Source organism: Squalius cephalus (assembly GCF_949319135.1).
Source record: "Squalius cephalus genome assembly, chromosome: 18".
Classification (NCBI taxonomy): domain Eukaryota; kingdom Metazoa; phylum Chordata; class Actinopteri; order Cypriniformes; family Leuciscidae; genus Squalius; species Squalius cephalus.
In genome coordinates, this window is record NC_137139.1 from 7,678,492 (window position 1) to 7,697,909 (window position 19,418).

Here is a 19,418-nt window from a genome sequence, read left to right on the forward strand (position 1 = left end):
TTTTAGCATAGACACCATTTTTTAAGGATTTACATAAGGAACATGAGGATTTATAGGAAGTGTTCCCGGTTCATAATCTATGCAGCCTAACATTGAATTACAAAAATTGATAATGTGTTATGTGTATGCTAGTTCAAAGAGATGTGTGATTTTAGTGTAGATTTAAACTGACAGAGTATGTCTGCTTCCCGGACAATGTTTGGAAGACTGTTCCAAAGTTTAGGTGCTAAATAGGAAAAGGATCTACCACCAGCAGTCGATTTTGATATTCTAGGTATAATCAACTGGCCGGAATTTTGAGATTGCAATAGACGTGGACTATAATGCATTAAGAGCTCGCTCAAGTACTGTGGAGCTAAACCATTTAGTGCTTTGAAAGTAATCAGCAATATTTTCAAATTTATACGATGTTTAATAGGGAGCCAATGCAGTGTTGACAGAACGGGGCTAATATGATCATACTTCCTGGTTCTGGTAAGAACTTGAGCTGCTGCGTTTTGGACTAGCTGTAGTTTGTTTATTAAGCGTGCAGGGCAACCACCCATTACAATAATCTAGCCTTGATGTCAAAAACGCATGAACTATTTGTTCCGCATTTGTCATTGAAAGCATATGTCGTAATTTAGATATATTTTTAAGATGGAAGAATGCGGTTTTACAGATACTGGAAACGTGACTTTCAAATGAAAGATTGGTATCAAAGAGCACACCCAGGTTCCTAACCGACAACGAAGACTTGACAGAGCAGCCATCAAGTGTTAGACGGTATTCTAGGTTATTACGTGAGGAAATTTTTTGTCCAATAATTATAATCTCTGTTTTTTTCAGAATTAAGTAGTATTACTAGTCATACAGTTTTTTTATATCAGCTATGCATTCCGTTAATTTTGTGAATCGGTAAGTTTTATCGGGGTGTGCAGAAATATAGAGCAGAGTATCATCAGCATAACAGTGAAAACTAATGCCATGCTTCCTAATGATATCTCCCAAGGGTAGCATGTACAGGGTAAAAAACAATGGTCCTAGTACTGAGCCTTGTGGTTCTCCATGCTGAACTCATTTACTGCTACAAACTGATAACGGTCAGATAAGTATGATTTAAACCATGCTAATGCAATTCCACTAATGCCAACATAATTTTCGAGTCTATTTAAAAGAATGTTGAGGTCAGTGGTATAAAATGCAGCACTAAAATCGAGTAACACTAATAGATAGATACAACCACGATCGGATGATAAGAGCAAATCATTTGAGACTTTAATGGGAGCTGTCTCAGTACTATGGTATGGTCTAAATCCTGACTGGAAATCCTCACAGATACCATTTCTTTCTAAAAAGGAACATAGTTGTGAGGATACTGCCTTTTCTAGTATCTATGACAGAAAAGGTAGATTAGAGATCGGCCTGTAATTGACTAATTTTGTAGGATCAAGTTACGTTTTTTTTTTCTTTACAAGCGGTTTAATAATAGCCAGCTTAAAAGTTTTTGGTATGTATCCTAATGACAAAGATGAATACATTATTAAGAAAAGGATCTATAACCTCTGGAAGCATCTCTTTCTAGTAGCTAATAGCTTAGTTGGTATAGGGTCTAACATACATGTTGTCGATTTAGATGATTTAACGATTTTAGAAAATTCTTAACTGAAAATTCCACTGTTTACTACAAAATACAGTACGAGTGAGCCATTAAGGACAAGGGCGCCACACCTAAAAATACCAGCCGCCAGACCACACAAACGTTCATAACTCAGACATTACACTGTGCATCGCCATAACCTCTAAGTTCCCAGCGGCACCAAGACATAACAAACGCCATCGCTTATCACTTAGCTAAAGACTTATCTCCAATCAACCCTGTTGAAAATGAGGGATTTAAGGCAATGATAAGGACTATAGACAAGTGCTACTCATTGCCCTCTCACAACTATTTTTTATCTGTTGCACTGCCAGGTCTATATACCTAGTGTTGAATGAAAGTTGAGAATGAACTGCAAAATGTGCAGAACTTTGGACCTATGGTCAACCCGAACTATGGAGCCGTATTTACCTGACAGTGAATTTCATAACAAGTGAGTTCAACATGAAAAGCTGCTGTCTACAGACCGCGTTCTTCCCCGCGAGGAACTGGCACAGGTACTAAAGGACAGTCTCAACTCCTGGAGTTTGGAGGAGGAAAAGAAATGGTGTGGATTACCACAGACAATGGATCAAACATCGTAAAAGCAGCCTCCCAGAACAACTGGACAAAGCTTCAATCTTTTGGCTATAGGCTACATTTGACTATAGGTGAGCTGTGTATTACAATACAATACACAGTAACAATTTCATATATTCATTTAAATCTGAAAAATGTGTCTTTTATTATTAAATATAGACCTATGACAGAAAACAGAATAAAATAACACATAGCATCAACATCGCCGTTCACTCGAAGCGAGTATGACTGTCCTCTCTGTTGGGTGGTCTACTTGTGGGTCTTCAGATGGCTGTAGAGGCCAATCCGTGATCCACATACTTTGGCGCAGTGTGTGCAGGAGAAACATTTAGGAGAAACACAGTTGTTGTTGGTGTTTGAGCCTTTTTGTCTTTCTCCTTGCGAAGCTGTCGCTTTGGCGGAGTTCTGTTTCATGGTGTGCTGCACCTTCCTGCACTGTGTTCCCAGTTGCTTGATGTGATGTGTATTTTCTTCAGAATGGCCTTGATATTGTCCTTGTAACGTTTCTTTTGCCCACCAGTTGCTCGACTACCTTCCTTCAGCTGGGAGTATAGGATCTGTTTGGGGAGACGTGTATTGGGCATGCGGATGACACAGCATGTCTATCGAAGTTGGTACTGTATAATTGTAGTGGTGATGCTGGTCATTTTGGCCAGCAAGATGCTGATGTTGGTGTGTCTGTCCTCCCAGCTGATCCTCAGAATATTTCGTAAGGATCTTTGATGGTATTTTTCCAGGGCTCTCAGGTGCCTGCTGTAGGTTGTCCATGACTCGGATTCCATACAGCAGGGTGGGGAGGACAATGGCTCTGTAGAACAAGAATTTGATTTGGGCTGTTAGGTCTCGGTCTTCAAAAACTCTTTTCCTAAGTCTGGGGTAGGCTCCACTGGCACAACTTAGGCGATGGTTAACTAAAGAAGGCTGCCAAGGTAGGGGAAGTGGTCCATGTTTTCAAGAGTAGTGTTGTCCACTTTTATGGTAGGCTGGGTAGCTGGCTTGTTGGGTGGAAATTGATATAGGACCTGGGTCTTCTTGATGTTTAATTTTAGGCCCAGGGCTCTGTACGCCTTGGCAATGGCATTCAGGATGCCCTGGAGGTCTTCTTCGGAGTGTGCTGCAATGACGTTATCATCCGCGTACTGAAGCTCTGTGATGGTGGTGTAGTTGACTTTACTCTTGGCCTTGAACCTGTTAAGGTTGAAGAGTCTGCCATCGGTTCTATACATGATTGGAATCCCCTGTGGCAGCTCTTCGCCAATGAGGTGGAGTATGGCTGCAATGAAGATTGTGCCTTTTAAACTACTTTCTTTTTTGTAAATTTAGATACAAAATTAAAGTATGAGCACACACAATTAAGTTTATTCTGCTTTATGTTTGTCCCATTTTATTGCATTTTTAATTGCCCTTTTAACATTTTTAATGCCAGAATGTATGTTAAATTAAATTCATTTACTTTATTAATTTAAATTATGTTAAATTAATTTACTGCAGAGCTGATAACAAAGAATATTTGTATTTGTAGAGAATGCTATGAAAGATTCATGAATTGACTGTGCTGTGGGTCTTTCCAAAAACCTTGTGGCCTACTTCAGTCATAGATGGAGATAGAGGAGGGAGCTTGCTATTGCCCAAAAGGAGCTCAACCTACCTGAACACCAGCTTTTAAAACTGAGTGTTCAACGAGATGGGTATTCCTTCAAGCTATGGTCCAGAGGATCCTTGAACAGCAAACTGCTATTGGACATGTTCTCTCCTCTGACCTTAAGGCTAAACACCTGACACCAACCTGGCAGGATATTCAAGTCCTTAAAGTGATCAACAAAATGCTCACCCTACTGGCAGAATTTACTGATGCTCTCTCAGGAGAGCAGTGTGTTAGCATCTCCTCAGTCAAGCTGGTCCTCCACCTCTTTGCGACAATGATGGCAGTGCAGGAAGACGATACAGATCTCACATGACTGATTAAGTCAAAAATCCTGCATTACCTTAAAGAAAGGTATAGTGATCCAAACACTCAGGAGATGCTTGACATAGTCCAGTTTAAACCGTGGATCCAATACTGTGGCTATGTCAGTGAGGACAACAAAGTCAGTGTCAAGGCCAGACTGAAGAATGAGATGACTAGCATTGCTATTGTAAGGATATCTTTACATGAGTCACAATACACTTGCTATTATTACGCTTGACAAGCTATTAAAATTTTTAAGTGATCTTTTCTCTTTTCCAGCAAAGTCCCCCATAACTGCCCTCAGCACCCAGCCTGCGCTGCCCCCGGTGGAAAGAAGAGAAATACCGTAGACAGTTTTTTTTAAAGCAGCAAAGGGCAATGAGGTAGAAGCACCATCTGATGCTTCTTCTCAAGTGATATCGCGTAGTAGATGAGAGAGGCAATCATGGGACGCAAGTGTTTGTTTTTGTGGTGCAAAAGTTCCAGTGCATTGCATATCTTTCCCCGCGATGCTGCCAGGGCTAGACTCTAAACTATGTGTGTGTAGCAAGCATTTTTCTCGAGAGAGCTTCGAGAACTGGAGAATGGTGGACTTCGGCCTTGTTCACCAATGCAGGTTGCGACTTGCGAGTGATGCGGTACCAAGTCCCGAGGACTTTTCTATCCCTTCAGAGGTGTGTGTGTCTAAAATGACCGTTTTACTTGCCTTTTGTTAAATAAGCACTCGTTATTAAAATTTTTATATTTCGATAATAGTTTCACAAACCATTGAGCAAAATATGTATTGTTTATCATTTAAAACCTCACAAAGTTCTGAAACATTTTGCTTGAAAATGGCACTTTTCACTTGCAATGAGATTCATACATTCCTAAAAGCAGGTGCTCTAACACTGTGAACAATACAAACACTGGTTTGGACACACAAAAACATTAGAGGCACACACATACACACACACACACACACACACATTAAGACATGCAGTCACAGGGAGAAACATGATAGAGCAATCCATTGTCCTTGAGTGGCTCTTTATTTATTTTCTTTCGAGGACTTCATGTGCAGTTTAATTATCAGTGCTGAGATCCTAAAATACCCTGAGAGCCAGACCACGAAGGCCACATCAGTGAGCCAAAGCCAACACACACACACACACGCACACACACACACACACACACACACACACACACACACACACACACACACACACACACACACAGAATGTTCTCCAGATAGATATGTACTATATGTACTGTAACATTGATCACGTGTATCTGTTGGAAAGAGATATTCTGTGTGTCTGTCTCTGCTGGATAGGTTGTTCTCAGCTGGTTTTGCTTCAGCATCCAGATGTTACATTGATCAATGACTGGTGACCCATCACAGTACCAAAATTGTTCATTAAACCAAATGTCAAGCATTGAAATTGATTGATCTTAACATGAAATGCATGGGCCAGACTGACAGACAGAAGAGGGAAAAGGATGTGGTGCTCATAATGTTTTCCAGGCATGAATCTTAAAAACCAAACATAAAAATGGATACAAAACAGGGTTTATCAGTATAGTCACTCTTTTCTGCTTGTGGGGACACACACTCACACTGAAGTCATTAATTTAAAGCTTGTTTTAGGGGGGTTTGAGAAAACTCCCCCCTACAGAGAAAGCCTAGAGAATTCCCACACACACTCGCGCACACACACACACACACGGCTCCAGAGATCTCGCTTCAGCACGTATAAGCCTTTCCAGATGTGCTTACATCCGTCCCACTGCTGAGAGACGCCGCTAAAGAAACACACAAAATTTAAATTAATGTCCACACTCAGAAAATAATGTCAACAATGTAAAGGCCCTTCATCAACATATTAAAGATGTTTCTTTTCACAGTATCACGTTTGAGCGGATGTGTTTCATTTTTCCATGTTCTCGGCTGAAAACAACAACAGACAAACAAATAGAACAAACAAAAATGGCAATTAAGAAATATCCCTTTGTGTTTCTTAATTTTTATTTCTCTATTAAAATGTGAGGAATATAGTTTTAACTGGCAATCAATTTAGATATATTTTTTATCCTCAATTTTCACTCTCCATCCAGTTAATCTTTTCTTTAATAAACCTTTAACTAACAAAAGCAAAAACATCCTCCAGGAAGTGACAGCATATGTGTTCGAGCCATAAACTACAATAAAATGCTTTAAAAATGAATAATTTTTTTGATAAATTAATATTTTGTGTTATATACACTCACCTAAAGGATTATTAGGAACACCTGTTCAATTTCTCATTAATGCAATCATCTAATCAACCAATCACATGGCAGTTGCTTCAATGCATTTAGGGGTGTGGTCCTGGTCAAGACAATCTCCTGAACTCCAAACTGAATGTCAGAATGGGAAAGAAACGTGATTTAAGCAATTTTGAGCGTGGCATGGTTGTTGGTGCCAGACGGGCCGGTCTGAGTATTTCACAATCTGCTCAGTTACTGGGATTTTCACGCACAACCATTTCTAGGGTTTACAAAGAATGGTGTGAAAAGGGAAAAACATCCAGTATGCGGCAGTCCTGTGGGTGAAAATGCCTTGTTGATGCTAGAGGTCAGAGGAGAATGGGCCGACTGATTCAAGCTGATAGAAGAGCAACTTTGACTGAAATAACCACTCGTTACAACCGAGGTATGCAGCAAAGCATTTGTGAAGCCACAACACGCACAACCTTGAGGCGGATGGGCTACAACAGCAGAAGACCCCACCGGGTACCACTCATCTCCACTACAAATAGGAAAAAGAGGCTACAATTTGCACGAGCTCACCAAAATTGGACAGTTGAAGACTGGAAAAATGTTGCCTGGTCTGATGAATCTCGATTTCTGTTGAGACATTCAGATGGTAGAGTCAGAATTTGGCATAAACAGAATGAGAACATGGATCCATCATGCCTTGTTACCACTGTGCAGGCTGGTGGTGGTGGTGTAATGGTGTGGGGGATGTTTTTTTGCACACTTTAGGCCCCTTAGTGCCAATTGGGCATCGTTTAAATGCCACGGCCTACCTGAGCATTGTTTCTGACCATGTCCATCCCTTTATGACCACCATGTACCCATCCTCTGATGGCTACTTTCAGCAGGATAATGCACCATGTCACAAAGCTCGAATCATTTCAAATTGGTTTCTTGAACATGACAATGAGTTCACTGTACTAAAATGGCCCCCACAGTCACCAGATCTCAACCCAATAGAGCATCTTTGGGATGTGGTGGAACGGGAGCTTCGTGCCCTGGATGTGCATCCCACAAATCTCCAGCAACTGCAAGATGCTATCCTATCAATATGGGCCAACATTTCTAAAGAATGCTTTCAGCACCTTGTTGAATCAATGCCACGTAGAATTAAGGCAGTTCTGAAGGCGAAAGGGGGTCAAACACAGCATTAGTATGGTGTTCCTAATAATACTTTAGGTGAGTGTATGTATTGTGACACGTAATTTTGGCTAGCTTTTTACGTGTTATGTATGCGTAACAATGTAAAGTAGTTTTGAGTTTGATTTCTCTTATAATGTAACTTTACAAATAAAAAGTAAACCTTTACACGACAAGTTATGGATTCACACTTCAAATCCTTTGTGAAACACCCTTGTGGAAAATGGCGAAGAACAGAAAATGATGATTACAAAAAAAATAAAAAAATAAATAATAATAATAATATTCCACTCTGTTTGAAATCAATATGTTGTTCAAATCAACACATGGTTAAAACCTATCAAAACGAATTTCAACTGTCAATGAGCAATAGCTTACTTAATTAGCTCTTTTTTCACACTGTTCATTTAAATTTATTTTAAATGTAATTGTTTTAATGATCTTTTGTTGTGTTGACTAGCATACTAAAGCACATGTAAAGCATGTATTTTAAATGTACTGAACTGCCAATTCATCACGGTGTAATTATAACGTTTTGCCTGAGTTTGTGTTTAGTTATCTATGGACTTTTAGTTTGTATCACCTTGTTTTCCTGTGTTCTGTTTATTTTTCCTTTGTTTCCCAGGTTCCAGCTCATTTTGTTACCATAGTTACTGATTACGTTTATCACCTGTTTCTAGTTGAGTTGCTCATTATTTTGTTTCCTCTTTAGTTTGCAGGTGTATTTATAGCCCTCAGTTTGTGTTCTCAGTTGTCTGTTATTGTCTCCATTTGTTGGTTGTTCTGTTCCTGGTTTTTGTTATGAGAATCCTGAGTATTTTGGTTGTTTCTGAAGTTTGGATTAATAAAAGACTGCTGCACATAGATCCTGCTGCTTTTTCCATTCTTGCTGCAACCAAGCTGTTGTATAACAAATAATAATATTAAACAATTTATTTGAATGATTATTTCTTTACAATACATGTGTTTCAATAGAAATGGCATTAAATTTTAGCTTACCATAAATACTTGTCAGTAATTTTCCGCAGTAACCATATTTCAAGACAATTATGAAATTACATATATACCTGAAGGGTTAGTTCGCCCAAAAATGAAAAATATCTTATATTATATTATATATATATCATATTATATCTTCTATAATGTATATTTATAACTTTATAAACTGTAATCACTGGCTTCCGGTAACGGCCGTACGCGAGTCTAGTTCTGGCGGAAGAGTGACCTATATCAGTGAGATATTTTTCTTACTAAAACGCAGGCCTTTATTAACCTGGTGGAGCCGTATGGGTTACTTTTATAATGGATGGATGCGCCTTTTGGACTTCTCAGGCTCTATTCACTCCCAGTATAAAGCTTGGAAGAGCCAGGACATTTTTTAATATAACTCAGATTGTGTTTGGCTGAAAGAAGAAAGTCATATACACCTAGGAACTTGAGGCTGAGTAAATCATGGGGTGATTTTCGTTTTTGGGTGAACTAACCCATAAGTCCTATTTAAAAGCACTCTTAAGTTCAACCAATTGTGTGTTTATGTAATGCATCTCATGCCATTTAGCTTATTTGCATTACTGCCTTCCGCAGCAATGCTAACAGAACTGTCTTTCACTGAGGTGCCAAATGAGAAGCAAACGGCTAATTAGCTTATGCACGCTCTGTTATTCAGTTCAAAGAGCTCTCTCTCTCTGTGTGTCTCAGAGAGAGAGAGAGAGAGAGAGAGAGAGAGAGAGAGTGTGTGTGTGAGAGAGAGAGGGGAGGGAGACAAGTGTTGTTACAATCAAGAAGTTATTGTCTTCTAAAGTTCCCCACACCTCATCTTCCTTACACACACACACACACACACACACACACACACACACAGTTTAAGGACCCTCATGCCTCAACAGGTGTTGGTAGAGAGACACATTTAAAAGGGAAGGGAGAGAGAGGGAACATCTGTTATAAAGACCTCCCATGTAATGTTTACAAGAATAGCGTACAGAACTATATTTTTCAGCAACGCTATAGGAAGAGATTAATTATTTAAAAAACTAGACCAAATAAGAATAGAGACATGATGTTCTAACTCAAAATGGGGGCGTGGAAATGGAGGGCACACACACACACACACGCATACACACACACACAATATTGTTTCACTATATTAGTGAGAACATTGCATAGAGTCCCATTGATTTTATATCAGGTTCATGATTTTTTTCTCGCCTAACCCAACCCCTACCCATACATACGCTTTGCTTTTGTACATTGTAGGTCAGGTTTTAATGAGTGCATGAATGTTACAGGAGGCTGAGAGCGTAAACTGACCGTTCAGAATGAATACTGACAGAATGAATTGAGAGAATGTATCCTGAGCCGAGAGAGCGGCTTGTGCTCCTCCAACGGGGCGGAGGATCTTCCAGGCCAGGGTTTGAGGAGCTCTGACTGTGCTTTTGTGATGCGGAGGCGAATGCTGGAGGCATTCAAATGTGTGTTCAGGAGAAATCTGCTGGAAACGAGGAGGAATCATCTGGCAACCACACAAGCCACGCGATTAAGAATGCTGTAATCTCTCAATTTTTTCTCTCTGTAATCTCTCAACTTGCCGCCGCCTGATGGTTTTATTTTCATTCAAAGTATAATTTTATTTTTTATTTCATATTTCGATATTCAATATATTTTAAATTTAAACCATTAATCTCGTAACATTATTTATGCAGTGTAATTGCATTCCTGCCACCTCTGAGCTGCATTAAACATGTTACATTAAATACATGTAAATGCCACTTCAGGCGAAGCATCTGTGCACATCTGCAGTGGAAAGATGGATTTTGTTGGTACTGATTTCATTTGATCAGTCTATAGTGTCTTATTCTAATTGCGTTTATTGAATAAAAGTAAGAATTTTCATGAAAGGGTTTAAAAAGGTTAGAAAAGTGAAAATCAAGGGGGCAAATATCACCCCTTTAGGAAAAGTCCATTTCTCTCACTCTTTATAGGTGTGGGATCATTTTTGAGTTCTTATGAATCCCGCAAAGTGTCCTCCTTTTTGGTGTTACAGAAATGGCCACCCTAACGCTCAATGACGGGGAACAGCTGGGACTGTCTTTGTGTCAGAAGGGCACATAAAACAAAACAAACAAACAAACAAACAAACAAACCACATGTCTTCCAAGATATTAAGCCCCCTTAAAGCATACATTAATAATTCATGTTTGGCTGTGCTTCTTACAAGCTTTAAACCTAATTTAAAACATTTTAAAACATTAGTTTAGTGGTATAACCTTTAAAAACATTGTTTTTTAGGACTTTTTTGAAGTACTATATACACCACTTCTCTCCAGGTCGCCCCGAGGGTCTGTTTCTGCCATTAGTGTACTGTAAGAAAAAGTGCCTGTTAAATGACAAGTAACCAGTAGGAGGACAGAAAGAGAGAGGCTGAGATTAGGGTTATCAGTCCATCAGAGAGATTGATGGAGAAGACTGGCAGAGTTTAAGGAGATGTTAAGCGAGAGCAAGTGCAGTGGAGCAGGGGCCGGGGGGGAAAGGCACCTTGCAACAGCTGCTCTCAATTATCCACCCAGGAGTCCCGGGACGCATGGGGGGGTCAGAGACCACTGGCGCCAGCAGAAGAGCAACAGGTCAGGGAAGATGGAGATTATAAAAATACTAGCAGGCAATTGGCCCCTGAAAGAGAAAACAGACACTGTGTGTGTGGGGTTTGTTGAGCCCGTGCCACGGCATAGAGAGGAGGAGCCAAATGGTGGACATTTTATCTGCACTTCCTAGAGAAAACTAAATTTAGAACCAAGAGGGACAAAGAGCAACAATAACCAAGAGCCAAAATACATTGGAAAGAATAGTTCATCCATTTACTCAGTCTCATGTCTTCTGCAGAGCGCTAAAGAAGATATTTCAAAAACAAACAAACATATTGGACCCCATTTACTTTTATTGTATGAAAGAAGCACAGATGCTATTTTTTTTCAAAATGTCTTTAGTGTGGAAGAAAGAAATGAATACAGGTTTGGAGGAGGGGTTAATAAATTATGATAGGTGATTTAAATTTTGGGGTAAACTCTTCCTTGAAAAAAATGTGAAAAACACACAAAAATATACTTGTTAAGTTTTGAAATTATAAAACAATATAAGGGATATAGAGTTCAAAATTAAGACAAAATGTATTGGGACAGTTAATGTCCTTAAAAAAAAAGCATCAGAATAACAACTGATTAAAAGCCAAGGCAAAATCAGGAAAGTCTGAGGAGCGCTCAGCATCCGAACACAGTTCTTGGCGTGATGTACTGTAATAACGCTGACACGTTTCGTCTCTTAAGTATCCCATGTGGAAAGAAGAAACATGCAGAGTTCTTTGCACATTCATTGTCTTTCATTTTAACCATAAAATCATAGGGTGTAGCGCCCTCTGCTGGAAAACTCTGGATAAGATGGGGAACAATAAATACACCTTGCAAAAACGTCTTAACTGACTCAGTTCTTCACAACATGTTAATCGGTTTTTATATTGGGATTAATGGCAAAAGAGGCCAGATTTACCTGATTTCACCATGTCAGATGTTAATGGCTTAATCGAATTAAAACAAAAAGAAATAAAATTAGTGATTATTTACTAATATATAAATTAACTTATTAGATAATCTTAAATCTAAACCAAAATCTAAAACAAAGTCAAAATCTCTAAATTAACTTTAAGTTACTTTGCATGCTATAGCTTTTATAAAAAATAAAATAAGTTAATATACTAAAATAAGTTAAATTCTGACTAAAACAACAAAACCTGAAAAATTAGAATATCGTGCCACTGCAAAAATTTATTTATTTCAGTAATTCAACTTAAAAGGTGAAACTATAGACTCATTACATGCAAAGTGAGATATTTCAAGCCTTTGTTATAATTTCGATGATTATGGCTTACAGCTTATGAAAACCCCAAATTCAAAATCTCAGAAATTTAGAAAATGTTCATAAAGCTGTAAGCCATAATCATCAAAATTATAACAAATAAAGGCTTGAAATATCTCACTTTGCATGTCATTTTCTATAGGCTATAATATATTAGTAAATGAACTTTTGCATGATATTCTAATTTTTGAGTTTCACCTGTATGCCACCACAAAATATAGCAAATAGTTTCAGATAATATAAAACAAATATTAACAGTGAAATTTGAATCTGTTAATATGGAATATATTACTATATTTTATTGAGCTATAACTAAAGTGTACAAACAAAAAATATGTCCATCAGAATATACCATAATAATACACACCAAAAAAAGTTATTTTGGCCTACGTGGAGTCACCATTGGAGGCATTTGCTGCTAATTATTAACTAAATTTATTTTATATGCATTATACATTATTTATAGGCTAATGTTTTTTTACATACACACATTTTTGGCATGTGTTCAATATTTTTTTAGCCTATAGCCTACAATATATATCTTACTTGTAGGCTACAGTTAATCTAAAAAATAATATAAATAGTAGGGCTGGGGGAATTAACGCGTAATTTTTGGATTAATTTGAAATGTTTAACGCGTTAAAAAAAAAACGCAATTAACGCAGTGTTCACATTTTTCAATGTGTTGTTTAATTTAATTAGGTGATTGTAAGTTTAAATATTGATGATTACAAGCTTGGTGGAAATGCAATTAATTGCAATTAATTACAGCAAATTGTGCAATTAATTAGTTAATTTTTTTTAATCGATTCCCAGCCCTAATAAATAGTTTATAGGCCTAAAAGCTTTAGAATAGGTGACTAAGCTTACATGTTTTCTTATAGGCACCAAGATAAACTATAGGCCTAACAAAATTCTGCCTTATCAAAGTGAAGCAGCGGTGTTTCAAATATTTCATAACATTACGCAGAGAAATGAAATGCGTCGACTGTCAAGTGATTCGTGAATCGCACTGACTCCCTCCAGATGTTTAATAAACTCGAGATCAACTCGGCCTCGTGCAACAGTCCTCAGTCCGCTGGCGCTGCGCTCGAGCTCCGCTGCTCGAGGACATTCGATGCACTCACAGGACGCCACGATGACGTCACAGAGACACACGCTCGCCTCACTTCAGTTCTCTCTCAGCTCAGTGACGCGAATGCAATCACGCGAGGAAAGAGATTAGGGATTATTCAGCATTATCTGCAGTACATATTTGTTAGTGTAAAGTAAAGTGTAAAGCAAGTAGCCAAATACAAATAATATTAATAAAACCTGCCCAGAAAGCCACATGGACAAAAAGGTGCAAACTTATTGTGTAAGATGTGTTGGTCCTGTCTGCAACGATCATAGCTACAAAATCTACAAAGGTTAGTAGCACATTTAAATTTCTCTCAGACACTATAACATGCAAATTATCAAATTTTAAACATAAGAGTAGGCCCTATCATCAAAATCTTAAATTATGTAATTATTAAGTTAAAGATAAACATAAAACAAGGAACTCGTTTTTGGAAGAAAACAATATAATTCAATAGGGTTTATTATTTTAATTGTATACTAATTGTTGAGTTAAGAACTAATTTCTCAGCACTCAGTGGTGTTTGGAATGAATATTAACTACCATCATTGTTAAAATGAGTTACTAGTTTACTAGTGCAAGCTAAATAATGCTACTACTGATTTCATTTCAGTTTACCAGTTCAGTTTGATTGCCATCCTCTTCCCTGGCTCAGGTACAGGTAGGGAAGGTGTTGTTGGTCATCATCAGCAGGCGCTGCTGGTTCAACATCACTGACACTGACCGTGCTGCTGGGTCCAGCCTCGCTATCCTTGACCTTTGCTGTAATACTAGAGCCGTCAGAGCCTGCTGAACTGCAACTTTCCTTCGTGACAAATGCATAATCTGTTAATTTCAAAAGCATTTCACAACATCTACTACATCTAATGCTTTTTTTTTTTTTTTTTTTTACACTTAACTTTTCAGCTCCACCTTTTCTTTTCTTACACCTTTTCATCCATAGACAAATTATTTGTAATTATCTGCTCAGAGAAATTAGCTGTAACGGATCAGTCTCTCTCTCTCTGTAAATGAGACGTGAAAGGGGGTGTATTTCAAGATACGCAATGGAGTAGACCAAACTAATTAACAGGGAGGGCAATACACTCACATGCACACAAAACACACTCCTTGTCGGCCGCGCCCGCGCAATCGACTCACTCATCCATTTGCGTAGAAATGTAATATTATGATTTCCGTCATTTTTTAAAAAATATATTTGTGTACCGGGTGGACCGGCCCACATTGGCCAGCGGCCCACCGGGAAAAGTCCCGGTGCTCCAGATGGCCAGTCTAGATGTACTGTACTGTTTGATGGCAAACTTGACATCTTTCCTTCTGGCCACCATAATCATTATCTCCATATTTGTTTCCTTTTTTGGAAAGTCATAGTAATGCTATTATGGATTTTTTTTTGCTTTGGGGGCAAATGGGAATGAAAAAAATATATTAGTTGTAGTTTCCGTTTACCACTATAGTTTACCTAACAATGACAACTTCCGCGTTTGAGAACGCCGGAAATGTGAAAAGGCCCCATGAAGGCAGGTTTTAAATTTTTTAAACCAAATAAAATATCTTTTGGTGGTAATTTTGGTTACTCTACTTTTCTCTTTTCTTAGAAAAACAAATAAAAATGAAGAAAAAGAAAGTCAGTCATGCATTCCTTGAGAGAATATGGCAGGCTGTAAAACACGCCATCCTCTGTGGCAGCAGATTTCTACCTGATCCGCAGCCAGATCCATCCGGTCTCGAGTCGAGGGCTCTTCAGGATCCAACTGATCCGCTGCCAGATCCATCCGGTCTCGAGTCGAGGGCTCTTCAGGATCCAACTGATCCGCTGCCAGATCCATCCAGTCTCGAGTTGAGGGCTCTTCAGGATCCAACTGATCCACAGCCAGATCCATCCAGTCTCGAGTCGAGGGCTCTACAGGATCCAACTGATCCACAGCCAGATCCATCCGGTCTCGAGTCTAGGGCTCTTCAGGATCCATGGTTTCCGCAGCCAGATCCATCCGGCCTCGAGTCGAGGGCTCTTCAGGATCCATCTGATCCACAGCCAGGTCCATCCGGTCTCGAGTCGAGGGCTCTTCAGTATCCATTTGATCCACAGCCAGATCCATCCGGTCTCGAGTCGAGGGCTCTACAGGATCCATCTGATCCACAGCCAGATCCATCCGGTCTCGAGTTGAGGGCTCTACAGGATCCATCTGATCCACAGCCATATCCATCCGGTCTCGAGTCGAGGGCTCTTCAGGATCCATCTGATCCAAAGCCAGATCCATCCGGTCTCGAGTCGAGGGCTCTTCAGGATCCATCTGATCCACAGCCAGATCCATCCGGTCTCGAGTCGAGGGTTCTTCAGGATCCATCTGATCCACAGCCAGATCCATCCGGTCTCGAGTCGAGGGTTCTTCAGGATCCATCAGATCCACAGCCAGATCCATCCGGTCTCGAGTCGAGGGCTCTTCAGGATCCATCTGATCCACTGCCAGATCCATCCGGTCTCGAGTCGAGGGCTCTTCAGGATCCATCTGATCCACAGCCAGATCCATCCGGTCTCGAGTCGAGGGCTCTTCAGGATCCATCTGATCCACTGCCAGATCCATCCGGTCTCGAGTCGAGGGTTCTTCAGGATCCATCTGATCCACAGCCAGATCCATCCGGTCTCGAGTCGAGGGCTCTTCAGGATCCATCAGATCCACAGCCAGATCCATCCGGTCTCGAGTCGAGGGTTCTTCAGGATCCATCTGACCTCAAATCTGAGTTGATGTCTCTTTCAGATCCATCTAGTCTCAGGCCGACTCCTGATGCAAGAGGTCTCGATGAACCGGTTCTATTTGCCTCCCTTTATAAAATGGGACAGAGACTGGGAATGGGAGGTTTCGGCACTGTGTTTAAGGGAACTCGCAAATCTGATGGCCAGCAGGTAACCATGTTTACTCTATTCACCAAATGTGAACTTTTCGTTTATTATTTCTGTGAACTTGACTTATAGGTTAGCATCCACTCTTTTGACAAAAACAAGTAAACAATAGATAGATAGATAGATAGATAGTATATTAGATAGATTGAAGATTGTCATAAAAACAAATTTCAATGTTAATTTCCACAGTCAGTATATATATAACCCGTTTTTTTTCTTTTTAACCCTTTCCAGGTTGCCATCAAGATCATTCCTAAGTATAAGGAGGATGAATATATTGTTATTGTAAGTTGGCAAAATTAATTACTATAACTAAATACATCAAACAGAAACCAAACATAGTCGGCTAACCTTTTTCTGAACATCTCTCTCTAGCCTGGCTATTCCAAGCCACTTATTATGGAAGTGGCTCTAAATCTGCGAGTGAAAAACTGTCCGAGTCCAAGCCAGAACATTGTCCAGATGCTGGACTGGTTTGAAGAGAAAAATCATCACATCCTCATCTTGGAGCATCCACAACCCTGTGAGACCTTGCTCAGTTTCCTCAAGCTCAACAGGCCTCGCTTGGATGAAAATCAAGCACGTCCCTTGATGCTCCAAGTAGTCCATGCAGCGAGACACTGCATGGGCCGAGGTGTTGCCCACAATGACATCAGGGTGGATAATATCCTGGTCAATACAGAGACGCTGCAGCTCAAATTGATAGACTTCGGCTGTGGAGGACTTATTGAAGGATGTTATGATGAAGACAACCAATACAGAGGTTAGTTAGCTTTTTGCGTTACCATTAAAACCAGCCCAAATATGATGGTAGAGTGAGTGATCATGTGTGGAGTTGAGATTATGTGTGATTCTTTCACGAAACTCTGGACTCACTACTGAATTGGATGCTATTATTGATTTTCTGTAATGTTATCATAAACACTAATGCTTTACTGATGTATTTTCCAAGTGAAATGTTTGCTCAACTCTGAATCTCTCTTGCTTGCTTGGACAGGATATGTCGTGCCAGAGCTTTACGTGGAGCACAAAATCGCGCTCAGAGACACAGTGTTTTCTCTGGGTAACTTACTGTACAGAATGGTGCAAGGCCGCTCCGCTTTCGAAAATAATCCAAAGTTTGATTCCAACTTTTTTTCAAAAGGTATGACAATAACAACAACAAAGAAACAATGGCCCCTTTCACACATACAGTCTTTACTGGTAAATTACTGGTGACTGATCATGTGTGAACAGGACCTTTTTAAATATACCAGTAAATTCGTTCCAGCAATTTACCAGTGAGGGAAGTTGTAACATTACCAGTAAATTACCGGTATATGCGCTGTGTGAACGCAGAATGAAGATTACCGGTATTTTGCACGTACAAGGTCAGAGACATAAGAAGTGATTTGGGCCGATCAGAGACATAAGTGATTTGGGCCAATCAGAAGTCGTTGAAAGAGCAACGGCTCTGAGCCATTCATAAAATTATGATGCGGAGTCTTTACTCAGCAAAATGTCTGTTTACAAATTACTTCAAATCGGAGTGATACTAAAGTGAACTGAAGCGCTTCTCCTCGTCCGGGCGGATGAAGAGATTTGTCAACAACTTAAGAGGTCACTTTTGGTTAATGACATCATCACAGAGTTTACCAGTATTTTGGAGCTGATGTGTGAATGGTCTGTTACTGGTAAAAAGCCAGAACGCTGTTGTTTGTGTGAACAGCACATTTCTGAATTCACCGGTAAATTTGTTCTGGAAATTTTACGGTAATTTACCGGGATTGCTGTGTGAAAGGGGCTAATGACACTGTTGAACACACACACACCCACCCACACACACACAATGTGCCATATCATGTTTTCATCAAATGTAAATTCCTAAATATAAACATGAAAAATGAAAGACAGAAACAGCTCAACATTATTGCTTCTATTTCTGAATGATTAGTAACATAAATATTTACTTGTCAAACTGTAAAGGAAAAAGTTAAAAGACTGTCAGAAGTAATATACAGTACATGATGACATTAGCGTGTCACATGGTCATTAAGAACATACTGTACATGACTAACCAGTGCTTTCCTCGAAACCTGAACAGAGTGTCAGGATCTGATACGCCTGTGCATGAAAGATGATCCAGACGAAACACCAACGTTAGAGCAGCTGTTAGAACATGAGTGGTTTAAGCAGGAAGTGAGTCAGGTAGAGTAACACACTATTTGAGGAAGCCACTACACTGCCAGAAAAAAAGGTACTGTGCAGGTACAATTTTGTTCCTAGGGGTAATAATATATAACTGTACCTTTTAAAGGTCCACAATAGGTCCCTAGAGTACAATTATGTACCCAAAATGGCTTGTAAAGGTACAACATTTAAGGTTTAGATGTGAAAGGTACATTTTTGTACCTTTTGAAACGTTTTTCTAATTTTTTATTTTTATTTTATTTTGAAGTTTAGCTCCAACTAGAAAAACGTATGGCTGTTTTTTTTTTTATTATTATTATTAATACATGTCAGCTCATTATAACATCAAGACACCACCGTATTAAGTTGTTTTAAATGTTAAAAATCTATTTTGTAGGCCTATATAGGCTAGATAAGATTATATGTATGCATCACCATAACTTCATGTCTGTAAAATACGACACGTTATTTCCAAACCTGCTAATGAATTTATTTAATTATTTTTTAATTATTGTTAATGTGATTGTAATGTAGGCCTATAATACATTTTTTGTTTAATATTTTTTATCAAATTAATTAACTTTTTAATGTTGCATCAAAAACAGAGGGATTGATGCTGACATAAATTTGGAATACAGGCAATGATGAACTACTTCTGCTACTACTTCTCTTCGTCCCCTATGGGACATAAGGCTTCAATGAGCACTCTTCATTGCATTCGGTCCCTGGCAGCATGTTGGGC

General features: G+C 39.2%; 1 long non-coding RNA gene across 1 annotated transcript in view; it reads left to right on the forward strand.

The window, feature by feature from the left end:
• The window catches only part of LOC307145408, a 1,105,317-nt gene that overhangs the window by 1,043,563 nt on the left and 42,336 nt on the right, over positions 1-19,418 (forward strand). The gene's annotated exons all lie outside the window — the stretch shown is intronic.